The sequence below is a fragment of the Miniopterus natalensis genome, chromosome 1 (assembly GCF_054644295.1).
Source record: "Miniopterus natalensis isolate mMinNat1 chromosome 1, mMinNat1.hap1, whole genome shotgun sequence".
Lineage (NCBI taxonomy): Eukaryota > Metazoa > Chordata > Mammalia > Chiroptera > Miniopteridae > Miniopterus > Miniopterus natalensis.
This window is the reverse complement of record NC_142081.1, coordinates 184349563-184371291: the sequence shown is the minus strand read 5'-3', so window position 1 is coordinate 184371291 and position 21729 is coordinate 184349563.

Sequence of the window (21729 nt, the reverse complement as noted above, 5' to 3'; positions counted from 1 at the left end):
CTTGGGCCGTGAGCACACAGCACAGCCTGCAGATGATGCGTATAGAATTGTGCACCTGAGCCCGGCTGGGCGTGGCTCAGCGGTTGAGCGTTGACCTGGGATCCAGGCGATGGGGGTTCGATTCCCGGTCGGGGCACATGCCCGGGTTACAGGCTCGATCAATGACTCTCTCATCATTGATGTTTCTATCTCTCTCCCCCTCTCCTTTCCTCTCTCTGAAATCAATAAAGATATATTAAAAAAAAAAAAAAAGAATTGTGCACCTGAAACCTGTATAAGTTTCTTAACCGGTGTCACCCCACCGGTTAAAAAGAAAAAAAAAAAAAGAAAATGTTGGTAACTGAAGGTTTTTCTCATTTGTGATTTCCACGTACCTTCCAGCATTCTGCCTTGGTATTACAGTTGTAAATATAAAAATTAAGTAAAATTTACTATTTATTTTATGTTTAGGTTTATTTAGGATAAGATACTAGTCTAGGTCATGGGAAAGAAACAAAGGTGGTTAACATAGAGCACGCTGATCCTCATCCCGGGGCTTTTAAACCTCGAAAAGGAGTCAGTAAGTATACATTAAAAAGCAAATAAATTATTTTTATGTAAAAAATTATCCACACACATCCCTTACTTGTTTAGAAGAAAGCCAACATAGCAATTATGTTAAATATTCCTATTTCTTGCTCTTTGTATTTTCCTCAGAGTTTTCTGACCAGCTAAAATCACGTTGCTTGCTCATTTGTGTGTATCGTTAGTCTGGGAAAGCCTCACAAATGCAGTGGCTGTATTTGCCTAATTCACTATATTTGCCTAATTCACTATACTCTCTACACTGCATCCTCGCTTCAGGTCAGTTTACAGCATATAATAAGTGCTTGATAAATATTTGTTGAATGAATAAATGAGTTTTTTCAAGTATTAAAAATGTAATCTATATAAAGCTCTTAGTACAGTGTCTTAACTGAGTAATCCCTTAGAGTTATGAGCTATTTATTGGTGTTGCTATTATTTTAAAATGATTCAGAATATTATGATCAGGAAAAGCCCAAAAGCAAAAGTGGCACTTGAGCTTCTTAAATGTCAGTATTTCAGTAACTGGAGAGAGGGGAAATTCATGGCAGAAGATATGGCAGGATGAATTAGCAGGCAGACTGTGGAACAGAGTTTCTGGAATGAGACTGACAATATAAGTAAGCATGTTCTTGCTAAAATTCAAGTAAACAGGACTTGCTTAAATATAGGTGAAACGAGTTGGATTTGATCTTAGAGGAGCAAAGAGCTACTAACTTATAAATTCCTTGAAGGAAATTATGTGACCTTTTACTCTTAATAGCAACCACCAGGATTTAGTTCTGTCTTGGAAATAGCAGGCTGGCTGGCTGATTAAACTAATGAAAAAATTGTTGAAAAACAGTAGAGACATAATATAAAAATTATATCAGGGTTATGAATCTGGTGATGATGTTCCACACTCAGTTAATAAAAGAGATCGAAGTCCTGGAGACTAAATAAGAAGGCTGTTTAAATAATTCAGGCATGAGGTACCAAGGAGTTAACCTAAAGAGTGACATTATGACTGAAAGAAGGAAAGAATGTAAAACATAATGTGAATAAAGAAATATGCATATGTGTCCTAATTTATATGGTTTTAGTGTATCATGTAAGACCATCTATAACAGTATTTTTTGCTTCATTTTTTAATTACTTTCCATTAATTTATTTTACATTATGGACATGAATGTGGTTTCTTTGTTGTTTGGTATTTTTATTTCTTTTTTAGACATGTAAAACTTCATTTCTTATATATCATTTAGTGCATATATTTTAGATGTTTACTGTGTATATTCCATTTTAGATCTTGCTTGGCATGGAACATTATTACCTGGCCTTCCGAAATGTTGAAGCTTGGACTTCCGTTACTTGGAGCTAACAGGTGGGCCACGTGCGTTTAGCTTGGAGCCAAATTCACCTTATTGACAGGCAATATCAAGAAGGGAAATACATGCTGCAGAATGATAAATGGATATTTTTAAAGGCAATAAAAAGGTGATGGTGATCTTTAAAATCACATTTCCTTATGTGTAAAAACCAAGAGCCTAAGAAAATTAAAAAGTCATTAAAGCTCTACCTAAAAATTGGCTGCAAACATTTAAAAAGCAGTTCACTGTCTGCAATTAATGAATAACCCCCACTCCCAGCTGCAAGGGTTTCCCGGTCATAATTGAGCATAATGGGAGATGAGCTGCCTTGGTCTGAACAAAGGGTCACCCAAAGCAAGGCGAGGAAAGTTATACAGTCAAGGCCCCTGTGCTGCTAGGAAAAAAGCTATCATTATAATAAAGTAGAATAGCACATCCTTAAAATACCCAAAGGCCTTTCTCATACCAGGTCTTAGCTGGTGTCCTCATTATTTCCCAGATCAAAAAGCTTCCAAAATGTAATATGAGGAACTGAGAGTAAGAAAGACAGGGGGCATTGGAATAAATTATGAAGTCTGTGGTAAATTATTTTACTCTATAAACTTGCATTTTCTTTCTCTACCGCTCTCTGTATCTCTCTTGCTCGCACACTTTTTTTTAATACCCCTCTGACTTGATTTGAATGTTTCTGTCCGTAAAGAGAGAGGAGAAATTTCAGCTTTTAGACAAAAGCCTGAAGGAGGTTATCAAACCACCGTGCCTATGTCCATTAAAAATTCACTCTCTCCCTTCAGCAGGTTTCTGCTAACCTTTTACAAACTTTTTTTATTTCCTACCTATAGTACCTGTTTTCCACATAGTTTTCAAAATCTTCAGAACTCTGCGCTTCATGTTTCTAATAAAGCCTATAGAAAGCAAAACTTTAAGAATCTCAGTGTAGAAGAGAAAAAATACCTTTTTTCAAGCTTTTTGGTTTTTAGCTGAGACCCTCCCTCATAATAAAAGACAGATTAAGAAGAGAAAGGCAAATTTATAAATATCTGTACCTCATCTAGACATGTGAGATACCCAGAAAAAAAGGGCTGATTCCCCAGGGTCCTTAGAATTGAGAATTACACACCAATTTGTCCTGTTCTTCTCAACGCTGCACCCCCAGTGCCTGGAGAGGTACAGGTACATAGCAGTTACTCAGTTTTTATTGGTTAAATAAATTAATGTATTAATTAATTAATACACTCTCTGGATTTTGTTGATAGTCTTGATCCCCACACAACAAAATTTATACATAGCACAGAACAACACTGCGATGAACATGGGGTGCACATATTCTTTCAAATTAGTGGTTCAGGTTTCTTCAGATATATTCTCATTTTTTAATTCTTTGAGGAAACTTATATAATTTTATTAATCAATATCACCTCAATACATTCAACAAGTTTTTAAAAAAAAAAAGGGGGGAAAGGCAAATTCATTCATAGAGGAAGTCAATAAATGAAAACACAAAAGCTAAAAAAGATTTACACATAGTAGGTCCCAGTTTTAGAGTCTAAGGAAATGGATGACTTCATCAAAGGAGTTTTAGACACCTTAGATGTAGAGGTGTTTTCATGTTTTGAACTTCAGTGGTACATTATATAACTAATCCTATTCTTTAGAACACCCTGAACACATTTTGATAGCATTAAAATTCAGGTGCTTTGTTATATCCATTACAAGCAGCCTTTAAAATTGCGTTATAACCCTCTGGAAACATATTGTAATTGAATGAAAAATGTTTCATTGTGTTCTTAATTTATATTATCCACAAAAAATGTTTAGACATTAAACTGCTAATGATTTGTTTCCCAGAATTGCTATTATTATTTATTATCAAAGTAGACCCTCAGTAATTTACACTAATAACTGAGAGACTCACTAGAGATTACTGAATTTGGCAGATTAGTTAGTGAACAAATAAATATGAAAAGCATCAACACTGCCGTACCACAAAATGTGCTTTATTCATTATTTTGATAAGTGTAGTTTAATTATAATCATCTATGGTAATGTTTCACAGTATGCTAATAAACACATTGCCATATTTTATGAAATTAATGAAGTCTTAGGAAAAATATTTGCTAAATTTGTCCCAGTTTTTGGAGAAAAATATAAATCAGTGATTTAGTATGTTTTGTATCACTTTTTTGGTACTACTTTTTTTTCCAGAACACTAGATCTCATGTTATGTGGTATTATTTTACTAATTTCTATGCTTACTGTCTACACTCCTTATTTTAAAATAAGGTTCATGAGAACAAATTTGCCTAATTTCACACACATTATACATTTAATGCAGACATATACATTTGAGCACATGTCCTATAGGTATATAATACTTTGCAAATATAAAGATTTTAAATACAAATTTGAAAGATCTATTAAATTTAAATATACATTTTAATATCTGTCCCTGATATCCTATGCTTTTAGAGAGCCTAGGGGAATAAATTATGTCAATTTTTATTGTTAGTAACCTTGAATCACTTCCTATTTGTTTGTTAAATTTTTAAAAAATATATTTTTACTGCCTGGCCGGGCGTGGCTCAGCAGTTGAGCGTTGACCTAGGATCCAGGCGATGGAGGTTCAATTCCTGGTCAGGGCACATGCCCGGGTTGCGGCCTCGATCAATGACTCATCACTGATGTTTCTATCTCTCTGTCTCCCTCTCTTTTCCTCTCTCTGAAATCAATAAAGCTATATTTAAATATATATATATATATATATATATATATATATATATATTTTTTTTTTTTTTTTTTTTTACTGATTTTTAGAGCAAGAGGAAGGAAGAGGGAGGGAGAAAGAAACATCAATGTGAGAGCATAACATTGATCAGCTGCCTCCTGCACGCCTACTACCAGGGATACAGTGTGGTGACTGAGGGAGGTGGGTGGACATGGAAGAGTCCATAGAGGTGATAAATGATGGAAAAAAAATTAAAAGAAAGAAAATAAAATATCATATTTTTCATGTTTTCACCGCTTTATCATCCAGGTACAATATAAAAAGGCTTCCTAGAATGACTGCTCTTCACAACTGTACTAGCAATCATACTCAGTGCAATAAGACAAGAAGTAAAATATGAGAGTGTAATCATTAATTACAGATGATATCTAAATTAGTGGATACCTAGGGCACTCAATTAATAACTAATTTTCCCCTCTTGGATCCTGAAACATTGAGAAAGGAACAGAACTATAACACATGAAAGATATATATAGTACCTTCAGTACTAATAAAGCTGATACTGGTAGTTTTAATTGCAATAAATGTCTTTGCTTTTATAGAAACTCAGAAATAGAATTACACACCTTGTTAAAAATCATTATGAGCAATCATAAGGCTTCCTCATGGACAAAGCCTATACCCTATGTTTACCACATGGTAAAGTGCAATTACAGGGAATGCTCCCTGTATATATATTTTTTAATCTTAGGAGAAAGCAACTTATATATAAGACACATTTCTGCCCCTTGCCCCCCTTCAAACTTATCACACATATTAAGTTACTTCTACCCTGCAAATGAGTGACTGAGAGGCCAGTGCATGTTCAGGAGTGTTGGTCTTGGAGAGCTACTTCTAAATGGAAGGACATATTCTCAGAGAATGGTTCTTCTTAAAAGTAGTCAACATATTTTTAAAAATCTAAAATGCTCAACTGTAAAAGAGTTTTTAAAAAAACTGACAATATGGACAGGTACAAGTGATAGAAATGAAAAAAAAAAATCTTAATTTGATACCAGCAACAACTTAAAAACATAATAGAAATAAAAGAGCCTATTGATAGTAGCATAAAGACTGTAAAATACCTAGTAATGAACAGACTGGTTTGGTCCAGAAATATATAAAATTTTATTAAAAGAATATAAAATGAGCCACATGATACCATCCCATTTTATAAGAAAAATTAATATTGTGAAGATGTCAATTATCTCCAAATTCCTCTATATTTAAATGTAATCTCCAAGCTATTGCCATTAGGTTTGTCATATGGATCTTGGCAGATTTGTCTACCTATCTAGTGGATCAGTAGGGTTCTTAGGCTGGAAACTCAGGCAGAGCTGACGGAGCAGTCTTGAGGCAGCATTTGCTCGTCTCTGATGAAGGGGAGTAGAATATGTCATCCCAAAGTGTGCCGCTCTGTCGCGTGCGTGATTCTGAGCTGAACGAAATAAAGCCCTCTCCCTTAACTATGTAAAATAATTTACATGGAGGCCTGTACCAGAAAGAGAGCTATCACAGGAGATAATTTTTAATCAAAAACACATACTTGGGGTCATGCTAAATATTTCCTTACTAAACGTTTGCTTTTCTCATAAATTTGCTCTTCCTGTAAATTGTCCTTTTCGCCTTTGAAGCCCCAGACCCTGTTCCCTTCTCTTTAGGGCAAGGCAGTATATAAGCCTCAGTTGCCTGAATGCCTAGAAGTTTCATGTTTTTATGGGGCTGCCATATGTACAATATTAAATTTGTTTTTCTCCTATTAATCAAGTTTATGTTAATTTAATTATTAGACAAGACAAAGAATCTAGAATAAGAAAAAATGTTTTGCTTCTGCATTGGAAAGCCTAAGTTTATGCTCTTAAGGCCTCCAACTGATTGAATGAGGCCCACCATACTATCAAGGATAATCTTATCTCTTTTACTTGAAGTCACTTAATTATAGATGTTAGCCACAACTACAAAATAGCATCAGAACACTACCTAGATTAGTGTTTTATTAAATAACTGGGTACTAGCCTAGGCACATTGATGTATAAAATTAATGATCACATCTTGAAAAGAGAACGGGACCTGAAAGAGCTATGAATACTTTGAGGAAAGAATAAAGACAAGGCATGTTTTATCTAGGCTAAATTTTCACTGAATATAATACTATTGTGTAGCATAGATATATACAAGTAACTTAGTGAAAGATCAGGAAGTATGAATATATGATTTAATACATTACAAAGAGACCATTTCTAAACAATGGATAAGGGATAGACTATTCAATGGCTTGTGGAATAATTTAATATATTATATTAATATATTATATTGGTTAAATTCTATATGAACAAGTACTATTGATAAAATAGGGTCTCTGCATAATAGCATATATAAATATCTAGCTACATACTACTTTAAAATAAAAGTGGACTTTCAATGAAAATTTGAAATAGTTGTGGTCACACTGGATTATATACTTGCAGTTCTTCCTTCCCTACTTGCCCTTGCCCCAGCTTTAGATTTGGCAGTGTGCACCTACCTGTTCCATTATATTTGGATTTGGTCATGAGACTTAATTTGGCCAATGGTAAATTAGTAGGCAAAATAGGAACAGGGGCTTTACATGTGGTGGTGCAATTTGATTGCTTTCATGCTTGTCCATCTCTCATGGAAAGAACTTGTCCAGGGGAAATTTAGCCCTAGAATGAAGACAATTTTAGAGCATTTTTTTAACCCAGTCTACAAACTGGACCAAAACCAATGAATTACAGCTTAGCCTAGCAGGGATCCTGCTGACTCACAGCCCCATGAGCATGACAAATAAATGTGTATTGTTTAAAGTACCTGTAATTTTGAAGTTGTTTGTACTATTTATTATTGTGATAGTGAATTAGTACATTATAGAAATTGAAGAATATTTGTATGTGTGTTTCTGTGCCTGTGCTTTATTTAGAGAATAAAGAATGCTTTCTGAGTCAGAAATATAAATAAAACAAAGACCCAAAAAATCAAATATTTTCCCCTCATACAGATATTAAGTACCAATGAAATGAAATAAATAAGTCAAAATGGTGAAATAGGCTATAAAAAGCTATGTAACACCTACAGCTATGCATATAAGTAAAATTCAAAGCCCTATATTCAAAGAGAATGATGACTGTAAAGGAAAAAGTGCCAAGAGTATGAACAAAAGATTTACAGAATTACCAGAAATGAAATATATTAAATATTCTCATCTGATGAGAATAGTGCATGTTCAATAAGAATCAGTGATCATTATTAATCAGTATATTTTGCTCTGAATAAGTCTAACAGAGGATATTTAAAAAATTGTTATTCATGAACATGAGTTTAAATAAAAGTTTAAAATCTTATTTTTACTGTTAACAGTTCCCAAATTAAATAATATATTAAATGTGATTACATACAAAATTTCACAAAACTTTTTTTGTGAAAATTCACAAGTCGATTCTGAAATTTCTATAGAATGTGCAAATGATTTGAAATAGCCCAACCACTGAAATAGCAGATCAAAGATGAAGATTCACATTATGCGATGTTCCTACATTTTATAAAACTGTTGTAGTGGGACAGAATGGCAGGCACATAAATGAAGCAGAAGAGAATCTGAAAATAGACTGTTAATTGATCTTGACAAAAGGGCAAAGAAAATTGAATGGAGAAAAAATAGTCTTCAGAAAATGATGCTAAAACAATTGGATAGTCAAAAAAAACAAAACACAGACCCAGTCTATACCTTGCATTGTATTAACATCAAAAGCCAGGAAGTTCCTCAATAAATTTAACACATTATCATAATGAGCCCAATTTGTAATCTTTATTATGAAGTTCCAAATTGTATGATGGGTGGGAGAAAAAAAGAGAGGCAAAATACCTCACAATTTTATTTTATTTTTACTATTTTTTTTTAATGAATCCTGAGAGAAGCAATGGTTTCAGAAATTGAGAGCCGTGCCCAGATGATCCCAGCGCTGGCATGCAGAATAAATAACTTCTACTACATGAACCATACCAAAGATTACTGAGGGGGTCCTTGCACCTATAAAAGTAATTAAGCTGGAATATCAAAAGCTCTTCTTAGTTCTAACTAAGACACGGTAAGGAACAGAGCTGACTGATAGTATGGCCACATAGTGGGAACTCTTCTGTCCTAAGAACCCAGTTATAAAGTTATGAAAACTGGCTTTTATTTTTAATGTGGAAGGTACAGCTGAGTTAGGAAAAGCAGTCAAGTTCCAGAATCAGAGTAAAGTGCTCCCTTATAAAGCATGCCAGCCAGCAGTTTGAACTCAAAAATTACATGAGGTGAAACCCACGAGCGACTGTGACCTGTCAACAGGTGTAAAGTGTGGGTCTCAGGCCTTTCCTGGCAGCGTGTTTCTGTGAGGTTGTGCAGTTTCACCCCAGCAAGAGGGTGCAGGTGCCATCTTAAGTTAAAGAAAAAGATGCTGAATTTGGCTATTCTGAAAATAATTCTAAGGAGGTACACTGCAGAGAACTTCCACACACCCCTCACACACATTCCTCCTGATTCTGAAATAGGAAAGCAATATACATCCTGAAGAAGTTTCTATAATAAGTCTCTAAAGATGTTTGGGTCTGTAGCCCAATTTAAAAATATTCAGTGTGTTGTGTTATTTTCTATTAAATGAATAGAATAAACTAATACTGTCTATTGATTTCTAGACCTCAGGACCTTTTGTTTTTGTTAACTGTTTACTCCTTAAACTCCAAATAGTCTAAGAAAACCAACATTTTTCGATGCCCTATGCCAGTGATTTCCAAGCTTGTGTGGCACGCTGGTTGAAAATTGCTGCCCTAAGCTTTATGCATTAAACACGCAGAAAGGACCTCTCTGTTACTCATGTTTCACCTCTGCGTCCACACTTACTTGCAGCACTAGCAGCTTTTCAGCAGTATGGTCCTTCGTACTGAAAAACACTTCACAAAACGTAAAAAAAATATGAAAGTAATAAAAGTAAAGCAAAATATCTTTAATATTTATTTCCTGAAGTTTTAGATTCTTAGGCATAAAATAATGTGTGTTTTCATCCCTATTTAGTTCAAATACTTCTGAAGTTAAAAACTGCAGTAATATAATAAACATCTTTTTGAGGTTAAAACAATATTTGACTCCATTGCTCCAACCGTTCCTTGCCACAGTCTTCCACTGTGCAAGTCAGTTCTGTTGGCTTAAAATTCTTCAGTGCCTGGTTTTACGGTCTTCCCTATTACCTCAGCCTTTGCCACCCATCCTGGGCAGAATTTAAGTTTTTTTTACTGTTGTATCCTTAATCTTTGTTTATCTCTCTTACCTTTAAAAACTGAAATTTGAGCCTCAAAGTCAATGATCACAGTCTTCCATATTTTCCCCTTTCTAAAGTGTTATTCCTAGGACAGCATTCCTTTAGTATCAGTGGACATTTGTGTACCATGGCTTCTCTACTTTATCAATTTTTATCACGTTTATTACTCTCTTACCTATCCCTAAGGCCCTTTGCCCCATTGTTCCTGAATTTTAATTAGCCCATAGAAATTTTATCCAAGATTCGCTTCCCTGCGTGTCTCCTCCCGTATTTGGCATCCTGATACACCCAGCACAAAGTAGTCACGTAACCTGGGATTAGAAGAAACTCATTGTCTCCTATCTCACCCGAACCCTAAAACCTTTTTAGGAATTATTCCATATTTTCCCACTCCAGTTTCTCCCTTTTTATTCACAAAGCTCTTTCCAACTTTCTCCACTCTCCTTGAATTCCTTATCCTATCAAACCAAGCTCAGTCTCAGTAATAAAATAGCCCTAATTTCCAGAGTACTCAATGAGCTGAACAATCGACTCAGCCCTCTACAGACATCACCTAATTTTACTCTCTCAATAGCCTACAGAGAGGTTTTATTACTCATTTACTGAAGTAAACTGAAGGTGGGAATGATGAAGAGTAATGTCGAAGTTTTATAATGAATAATAGTTGAAGCTTGAATTTAAACTCGTAACCTCATAACCTTAATTGCCTCTTTGAGCAGAAAAACACATACACACACAAACATGCCCTCTTAATTATTGAGAATTGAGGATCTATTAGATGAGAACTGTCTTCTCTCCTGCATTTCCATTTTAAGTGCATTGGGTTCTCTGTTTCTCATTTTCTCCATATTGTCAAAGTTGTTCTGGTTCCTGAGTTTCTGAACACCTAATATTAACCTCATCGGCCTACACAAGTTCTTGCCTTTTGTATGATCCATTTTCCCTTCTATAGCATCAATTTCCCCTCTGGATGCTCTCTATTAGTATCAAACAACAACAATATTAATAATAATCACCAAGTTCCATATAAAACATAAATGGAAAAATGGTCACATTTTAAATACTATTCTAGGTTTCTGGTCCTTACATAATGAAGTTTTTAAGGGTGGATTATAGTCAATATTTACCTCCCTTCCATCCTTTTTCCTATTTTATATAGAAAACTCTAAGTCTCACCCATCTTTCCACTGAAACTGCTTTCATCGGTGTCACCAACAAACTTGCCAGTAAATCCAAGATAATTTTTTTGTTTCTTGTTTCTTCAGTACTTTGGAATTTTCCTGTGCTAATTTTATATTTCTTTCTAGCAAATTACCAACACTTAGTAAAATACATTTTTAAAAAAACATAAAACAAGGTGCAGTTCTATAGGTCATGAATCGCAGTTCTATAGGTCACAAATCTGGCTATGGTGTCTCTGGATACTCTACTCAGGATCCCACAAGGCTGAATTCAAAGTGTTGGTACCTCTGTGTTCTCATCTTAAGTCCTGGGTCCTCTTCCGATGTCATTTAGGTTGAAGGACAGAGTTCCCTGGATCCTGCTGCCTATTGGCCAGAGATCACTGTCTAGTCCTGGATCATGCACTCATGTCCTAGCCATCCGGCCTTTCTTACAGCATAGTCACTTTCTTCTTCAAAACCAGCAGGAGAATCTTCCTCCAGCCTACTATTAAAACTATATATATAAATGATTATATCATCACCTTTTCCGTAAGTTCATTTAATGAGGAATAGGAGAAACTATCCCATCATATTCTCAGGTCCTGCCCACACTCAAGGGGAGGAGGTCCAACCAGGCATTTACACCACTGGAATCTTGGGGGTATCTTAGAATCCTGCTTACCACATATTCCTTGTCTGTGATGTTCCCCTGGCATCATTCTGTGATTCCTCTGACACCATACTTTAGTTTCTTTTCTTCTTCAAACTTGTCTTCAAGTTAGCATTTTTCATAGCCTGCCCTTAAAATACTTAATATTGTCCATCTCCAAGGTCTAGTCTCACATCTATAACCAGATGCTACTTAAATTTATATTTCCATTCCTAAAATCTTGTTTTTCAAAAGCATGCATCTAACTACTTACTGTCCAAGGCAATCTCCACTTGGGCAACCAAAGGAATATCAACATATGAAATTAACTTATTACTTCCTCTTTCTCTCTCTTCTCTCTCTCTCCCTAGTGAACAAAATAAAAAATACTATTCAAATAGTAGCCTATACTAGAAGTATGCTATTCTCTTCAATTGCTCTTTTACCACTTGCCCAGCATGCCCCATAATTAATCATGAAACACTTTTACTTTCACCCTTTCAGTAACTCTGATCTACCCATTCTGAACTGCCAATATATTTTAGCCAATGAGATAAATAAGTCCAAATTAATATTTTCTTTCTATATTAATTCCAGAAGTATGTTTGTAATTGTTCACGTTTCTTCTTAAGCTTTCAGTACTCTCTCTTTGATCTTGTAAACACCTTGCAATGTTTAAAGATCCTTCAAGAGTAGGGTCCCACTTAGATCTCCAGTCTCACCATTAGGCTTTTTCAACACTCAGACATTTTTCTCCAAGTTTATTAAATTGTTTTCAGGTCTATTAGCATATGTTTATTACTTCTACCTGGAGTACACATCTCTGAACATGCTATTTCTTTGATTGACTGGAACATACTTTTCCTCCTTTTCACCTGATTAACTTCTATTCATCCCTGTGATCACCATTTAGATTTCATCTGTGGTGGAAAGCCTTTTTTTACCATTCTCTACTAAATATTGTGAGAAGATTGTCCTATATGTTTTTTTCCTAAGAAATCACTTATCATTGCTATTTAAGTTGCATTTTATTTATTGTCTCAATAGAAATAAGCAGATTGAGCAACAATAAATTTAGGGGATGAAATTTAAAGGATAATTTATAAGCAAGATAAAGGGTGGCAAAAGTATATATACAGGAAAATAAAAGACTATTAAAGTCACAACAAATGCAGTGTCCTTAGGATACTCAAATAGTTCAGTAATTTAGAGTATGATGTATAAAGGTCAAAGGGCATTTAGGAATGCTGGAGAGTGAGCTCACAAAGAAATGAATCCTTAGTGCCTCTACTTAACCTTATGGTCCTTGAGAAGCCACTGAAAGTTTATAAGCAACATGACATAACCCTCCTTTCCTTCTAAGTTGATTGCAAATGACTAGGTAAAAGATTGATTAAGGGTAGCCATCGGTAGGAAGATAGATTAGAAGATTATTGATGTAATCAAGGTGAGAGATGAGTGGAGCATAAAAAAAGTTCAGGTTGGAGAGGAAAGAACAGATCCAAAGAACAGGAGGCTGAAGGTTAAAATGTTAAAAGGCACCTTTACAGCTCATCCTGTTCTTTGGACAAAATTACACACACACACACACACATACACACTCAAGAAGCTGCATAGAGATATTCACTATATTCTTCTAATCCTTCACCAATAAGTTTGAAAACTTGTGGATAATAGGAACCATTATTTTTTAATTGCATAGCATCTACTGTGAATATTGAATTTTAGTTACATATATATGCACAAATGCAATTATGCCAAACATCTGCTTCAAACAGTAGAAAACTAATGTCGAATAACCTAGTTTATTAAGTAAATTCATAATCTTTTATTTGCTGTGCATATTCAACTTCAGATTCTGAAAATTATATCAAGATAGTGTGTTTGACCCATACTGAACCATAGTTTATACACTTCTTCAGACTTTTCCTTGCCTTAATATTCACATCATCTAAGCCAGGACTGCCCAATAAAATGTTTTGTAATGATGGTTATGTTCTATACTTGTGCTGTTTAAATATAGTGCCTATTAACTACGTGGGGTTATTGAGCCTTTGGAATGTGGTTAATGTGACTGAGGAACTGAATTTTTAATTTTGTTTGATTTTAATTTATTTAAGATTGAATAGCCACACATCACTAGTGGTTACACATTGTACAGCACACATCTCAGCTTTTAAACACCAGACATCTAATGGCTGGCAACCTCTGGAACCTAAGTTGCTATAACTTAATTCAACTGCACTAAAAATTAAAAGTACATTTATCAAAATCCTCTCTTGCATCTTCAGCGTTGTGCTAACTGCTGCAGGACAAAGATGCAAAGCACTGAAAATCCCAGGCTCTACCTTTATGGAATTGTGTAGTACAGTCTGTGGACTTTCAAGAGTGCCGTGTTTCTAAGAGGAATTTAAAATTGCAGAACTTATTGCTAAAGTTAAGTATTTAAAAAATATATATCTTTTAATTTTTCATCCTGTCAATACTCTTTTCATCTACATGCTTCAAAATTTGCTTTTGTAATGTCATGTTTTAAAAATATATCATTATTAGTATCACCATCATCATCATCATCTGACTTCACTTTGCAGAATATTATTATTGAGAAAATTATGGAATTGGACTTATAGCATACCGTGATCATTAAATATAAAATTATCAAAGAATGGATAGAAAGCTAAATAAGCAATCCAACATTTATTTCTTAAAGTTCTACTCTATATGTATAACATCACTGTGTCAAAAAATGCTGCATACACTGGCAATATTAACACACTTAAAAAAACAATATATGAATTCTTGAAAGTTGTAAAAAGAAATATTTTATTTATAGCTATCAAGAGTTCACTTGTGAGAGAAAACTTATTTGTACATCGTGGGTGATTCTCATATGTACTATTAACACAGTTGAATTTTTTATAACTTAATTTAGGATAACTGCATCTGTATTTAAATGTGATGTTCATTATGAATGTGGATTTCAAGTGACTTAATGCAGTGATGATCACACAAAACTCACTGCACAAAGATTAGTGATCTGAGTCTAAAAAAAATATAAACACGTCCTGTTCTTGGATTCCACAACACATTCGCATGTTAAGGTTGTGGTAAGTGAAGTCCTGTAGTAAAGAAAACTGCTAAACTTCATTTAATATAACAAGATAAACTTATTTGGTTAAGAACATTATTTTTGTTCTCTAAATGATAGTAATATTTATAACTTGGAACTATTATTTCACAAAATAGAATTTGGGATATGCTTTTCTAATGTTTGGTTGGTGTTTTTAACAAGTTAGACTGGATATATTTAAGTAATTTGAGTTTATAATGCTGAATGTCACAGGCAGATAACACCTGATACTTGAAATTCTAAAGCATGGTTTTCTCAGTAAGATAGTGTCATATTATATATGTTCATATAATGAATATCATATTATGGTCTTCATTCTTAGCTGCTTATGACAAAACCTTCTCACTCAGAAAATGTCATGCATATTTAGGAGGAAGATTGATAAATTCCAACATGTGAAGCATTCTTTTGAAAATAAGGTTGAAGAGCTGCCTAGATTCTCATTGCAAAGTGAAATGGCCTGCCTTCTTGCTGGGACAAAAACAAAACAGTGATAGAGTGTGGAGGTTCAGTTCCTGGTCACATGTCCGGGTTGTGGGCTTGATCCCCAGTTGGGGGCATGCAGGAGGCAGCCGATCAATGACTCTCTCATCATTGATGTTCCTGTTTCTCCCTCCCCCTCTCCCTTCCTCTCTCTGAAATCAATAAAGACATATTTAAAACAAACAAACAAACAAAAAACATAAAAAACATAAGGGTGCATATGTCTTTGCAATAAATGTATTCAAATTTTTTGGTTAGTTACCAAGAAGAAAGGTTGCTGGGTCATATGGTAGCTCTATTCTTAATTTTTTGAGGAATCACCAGACTGTTTTCCACAGTGGCTGTACCAGTCTACATTTCCACTAGCAGTGAATGAGGGTGCCTTTTCCTCCACAACCTCTCCAACACTTGTTATTACTTGTCTTGTTGATAACAGCCATTCTGACTGGTGTGAGGTGGTATCTCATTGTAGTTTTGATTTGCAGTTCCTTAATAGCTAATGAAGTTGGGCATTAAAAGAAATGTTAATCCATCAAGGTTGGTCCTAATACTAACCCATTTCCCTCTTTTCCTTCCCCTTCCTTACCATTGGTCTATCCAGGTCAGTATGAATTTCTTTTTACATCTCCAACATAGGTTTATGTAAAATTATACCTGGATACTTGCAAATTCATTCCCATCTCTTTCCTTTCTTAACTCCTGTGCTGCAAAGTAAAATAGAGTGCTTGGTCTAATTTTATTTATAATAAAAGTAAAAGTTTGATTTGAGATATATTTACTGGCTTTACATCAAAATGTTGCTAAATATTTCATGAGATTATATAAAAATCACTGTCTCTACACTGAAGTTCTAAGGATAGCATTTTCTAAAATAGATATATCATTATGCTTACATTCTGAATACATTCTAAATGTGTCCCTCTCCATCTCATTAGTCTCACCTAGTCTCTGTGGTAGATGCTTTAGTCAAGATGAAAGCTGACATCTTAACCATGTGGTCGTTTCTCACATTTGATGGATTTTTACCTTTATAATGATGAAGTGTTAAATTTTTAAAAATATATTTTGTGAATCTGTTATCCTATTAATAGACCATAAGTGTTCCAGATATTACATTCAGGCAAGTGTTGGTCTATATAGCATTGATTATGATAAAATTTGGCAATAAATTATTTTCAAAGTCTCATTAACTTAATTTTAAAGTGGAAATATACAAAGATTTAGCTAAGGGAAATAACTCATATCATACTTTTTTTTGTATGTACTAATAACATATTTGTTACTATTATAATAGTAGTTTTGGATTTATATTAATACAATTATACAATATTAGCAGCAAGGAAGTTTTATTTACTTATGTGTTTGTCTATTTATTTAGACTTTGGTTTTAGGATGTTTGGAGGGAAGGTCTAGTAAAATTCTATAACTTAAGTCTGTTCAACATTTCTTTACCTTTGTTAATTTCAAGTCTTTTAATAAATAATTGTATAGGTCCACAATTTCATTGTCTATTAACTAGTGATTTATTCATCTGTTTGCAGAGTGGTGCCCAATCTCCTGGGAAACTTTTTAGTCTTAAGTTGGGATGTAATAAATACTGAACTATATTGAGCAGACTTTTTAGAAGTATTAATTGACACTTGAAAGGTGATTCATTATCTAAAGAAAATTTGACTAAGTCTAGACAAGTCATGAGAAATAGAATGAACCTCAATACATCTAATACAAATGCTTCTTTAACTGACTAAGCAACAGAGAAGGGTACATTTAGTAAATAAACAATACTGGAACTTATCTTTCCTTTCTTGTTCATCCCAATTTAATATGCCACCCATGTGTAATTATTTATTGCTAGCAGTTTGCATTTTGAAAGGTTCCAAAGTTCCAAGATCTTCTAGGACAAAGTTATTTAAAACTGTATTGCAAGTATCAAAATATCTGAAATGCTTTAAAAATGATGTCTCATTTTCCCATTTGTACTAATTTTTATTACATATTACTAATGCTATATTAGCATTGTTTGTGTGCTGTTAGATACTATTTTAGGGGAAAACAAATAAAAATATTTTTAAAAGGCAATGCTATTGCATTACATTTATGCATTAAAGCTAATATAACTAATGCTTTGTAATAGAGCTATTTTTCAGGTTTTTTGTTTTTTATTTTTATGAGATTGTGTGTTTTTAAAAAAAAATTTAATTGGATGAAAAAATAACCAGAAGTCTTGTGAAATCTTAACTTCGTATGGAGAACAACCCTAAATATGTGAAGTAATTATGATAGAATTTCTTCTTGTGTACATTTGAAAAGAATAGAAAGAACTCTCTGTTCCTTAAAATTTCTAGGCAAGTGACAGATTTGAGAGATGAGGTTGGGAGTCAAACCAAAGTAAAATAAAATTAAAAGTGAAAATACCAGTTAGACTCTTCCTAGTTACTTGACTTAAGCAATATTTGTGAGTCCCAGTTTTATTATTAATAAAATAAAAACAATTATTTCTGCTGCTATTACATTTAATAGGGGTACATTTTACAGAAATGCATTCCATACAACTATATAATGAACTTTTAAATATTAAGTGAAATTAGGCCTGGTAGGACTTTAGCTAGCGCTTGAGCTTGTGAACCACTCTCCCTGTTTCTAATCATTAATTGTCAATAATCTATATTTAGGGTTGTCTACATCAATGATCCATGTAGTAACTAAGTTAATATATTCGATTATCTGAGTATGCTTGGCTATTATCTATCATCCCACTGAGCAAACCACTATTTAGGATTTTTGTAAAGCTTATTTATGTATCCAAAATTTTAATACTAACTTGTATTATAGCTCTTTTTAAAAAAATAATCTTTTCACTAGAGTAAAATATTGGTGGGTTAAAGATCATGTCTGTCTTTCTATCTCTTAAAGCATCTCAAAGCCTGTCATTTAATATATGCCTGTTAAATTAGATAATAACTTCATAAACCCTTTCCAGAAAAAAATACATTAATATTACTATATTGTGCATCATTAATATAGTATACACTACTAATATCAAAGTATTAACCTATGTTATTAATATTAATAATAGTGATTAATATATTTATATATATATTGTATTTGTAAATATTTTATAAGTAAATTCACTTTATATTTATATATTCTTCCTGGAAAGGATTTATGAAGTCATTCTAATTTTATAAGCATGTATTATCTATATATACATATGTGTGTGTTTATATATATGTATATATATATACATACATATATTCACAGCTGTGAGTATGCAAAACACAGCTTATTCTGGTATTATTTATTTATTAATTATTGTATTGCTTTCCATATGAATGACTGTAAACTTACTTTAGCATTATCCAGTATATACATACAGTGTATATGTAAAATGTAAGGATAGCCCATCCAGCGTGGTTCAGTGTTGGGCACCGATTTATAATCCAGGGGATCATGGCTTGATTCCCAGTCAGGGCACATGCCCGGGTTGTGAGCTCTATCCCCAGTAGGGGGCGTGCAGGAGGCAGCTGATCAATGAGTCTCATCATTTCTCTTCCCCTCTTCTTTCCTCTCTCTGAAATCAGACATATTTTTTTAAAATGTAAGGAATAGTCACGTTTTCTTTGAAAAAAAAAATAATAAAATACACTTAGAAATTGTTGACCTATCTTAAAACACAATATTAAAAGAGAATATTTCATTATGGGACCAGTTACAAATTCTTTCTCATTCTCAGGTCTAAGATGCAGTCATGCTATATTGAATTTCAAGCTAAAATGTCTTGTAACAAGAATTCTTGTAGCAAGAATCCAGGACCTCATGAGCTCCACATAATACCTTAATGAATTTTTCACTAATTATCATTAATGGTCATGTGTCAAAAATTTTTCAGAACATAAAATTTCATCAGTGGACTTATATTTACCCTCTGCAATATCTTCAGAATGTTGTAATAATACTGTAATTTAAAAATACTTTGCTTAGCAATTTTAATAAAAAATATCATATTAATGATTTTTAAATACAGGGAAGAGAAATATGGACAGCAATAAGCTTAAAGTTTTGAGCATAATATGTAGCACACAGTCTATTTTTGTTTTTTATGCTGGAATATACTGCTTCTGTTGTAAAGTAAAATTTGTGGTTTGCTTAGCAAAAGAGAAAGCAATCCAACATAAATTGATAGAATATTGTAAAAAAAAAAAATTCTAGCTGGGTAAAACTTCAAGAACAACATATTACCCAAACTGGTATATGACCAAAACACTAAGATTTAATGGCTCTATATCATTTTTGTGTTTGTTTCTGTGAAAATTGCCTTAGGTTCTGTAGCTATTCCTATTTCACATTTGAAAGATGGCCCCAGTCTCCATCAGATGAGGCAAAGGATGCAGAGTTATGTAATGAACCATGCAGTAAATGCAAAAAAAAATTGTTCCCTGAGATTTAACAAAGAGACTCTTATTTGTTTATAAAAATTCTTTTACTGACAGTAATACTATTGAATGAAGAGTGAGTGAGTCCTAGAGGATTTTCCTTAATATAATAGGGCAGTTTTTGGAAATGTCTAAGCAAAAAACACAAGGTTACTTTAATCTTCATTTATTTATGTTTTTTATAAGAAGTGAAATCTACCCTAGAAAATTGCACACTAAATTTCTGGATATAGCTATAGTTTTATTTTAGTGCTGTCAGAGCACCATGTAAATTGTATATATACAGACACACACACACACACACACACATATATACATACATATATTAAAGTACACACCACACACACACACACACACACAGCTTATGGGAGTCAATGCTGACAGGAAAGATGAAATTTAACATTTGTTCATAGCTGGAACTCTACAGTTGCAAGGATTCCACTCATTACTTTTAAGAAATTCAAATGACTCAACAATTCTAAATGACTCACTGTTAGGAATTTTACTTGACGGTGTGTTGGTACCCTGGATTGGTTATTAAGAGAATATAAATCTAAGGTGATAAGAATTTCAAGGGAAAGAAAGTAATTCCTGCTTGTTCTAGAGTGGAGTGGGAGATAGCACAAGTGGGGTTGATTAGATATTTGAGTAAAACAAAACAAAACAGAATGATTGTCCTAAACTATTTTTCCTTCCTTTTTTAGAGATAATAGTTCATTTAACAATATTTTTGCTTAATTTATATAAAACATAGACAAGAAAAGAAAGAAAGAAAGGAAGAGATCATAGAGTATGTATAATGAAGTGACAGAAGGAAGGTACAGATACATAAATTAAACAATATTTCAAAGTCACGCATCATCCAGGAGGAGACTGAGTGGTGTCCACTCCCAGCATGATGATAAATATGTCACTAAATTAAAAGCAACGCTATGAAGCATTGAATGGTAAATTAAAGGCTAAATGTTGCTCATATCCTGTTGATCAAATTGATACCATTGTAATTAGCTAGTTATTAATAATAGGAAATGAGCAAAAGGGGAAGGCCAGACATTATAAGCGTATCGTTTGGACAGCTTCACCAGGAAGCTGCAACTTTGCACTCCCCAGGGAACCACCAGTCTATTCCCTGCAAAACACTGGGGGAAGGGATCCAACAAAGGGAAGATAGATGCGTGCCCAGTAAAGTTGGGATGACATAGGGTGGGCACTTTCTGTCTGTCACACCTGGGAACAGACATCATTGGACAGAACGGGCATGGCCACTGCAAGCATGCAGAAATTAGGGAATACATAATTTCCTAAACAAAGGAGCTCTCTCTCTTGTTGCTCTTGTTAAGCTTGGCTCCAAACTCTTGGTTTGATGGCTCGTGCTTGGCTTCCTTGGATTCTCCCATGTTTCCTCCATAGTCATGTGGCCCTGTGGACCCCACATGCAATGGGCTGATGGACTGCAGTGGGAAACACAAGGTAAGCTAGCCTGATGCTGGACTGACCCAGTTCTAACATGGAAACTCTGGATACTGGCTTTGATTTTAGCTTTACAGAAGCCCCAGCTATACTTCTATGACTGGGCTAAGGGAAATGAGACTTTGGAAACTCATGATGTAATTCCATGGAAATAAAGCTTTCTACATATCTCATCCTGCAGGGGGCACCTCCAGAAATGCTTATTCTACCAGTACCCGAAGAAGCCCAGTTCCATGAATAACAGGGGGAGAGGAGATCCTCTCCTATCCTGTAATAGATTTGTTCAGGTTAAGATGACTCTATCTGGACCTGTATGTAGTCTTTCTTTTCCTTTCTTCATGAAAATACCGTTTCTGAAACATTGAGGCATCCTCATTAGATACATGCTGAGTGGCCTGGAAGTTACTTTCTT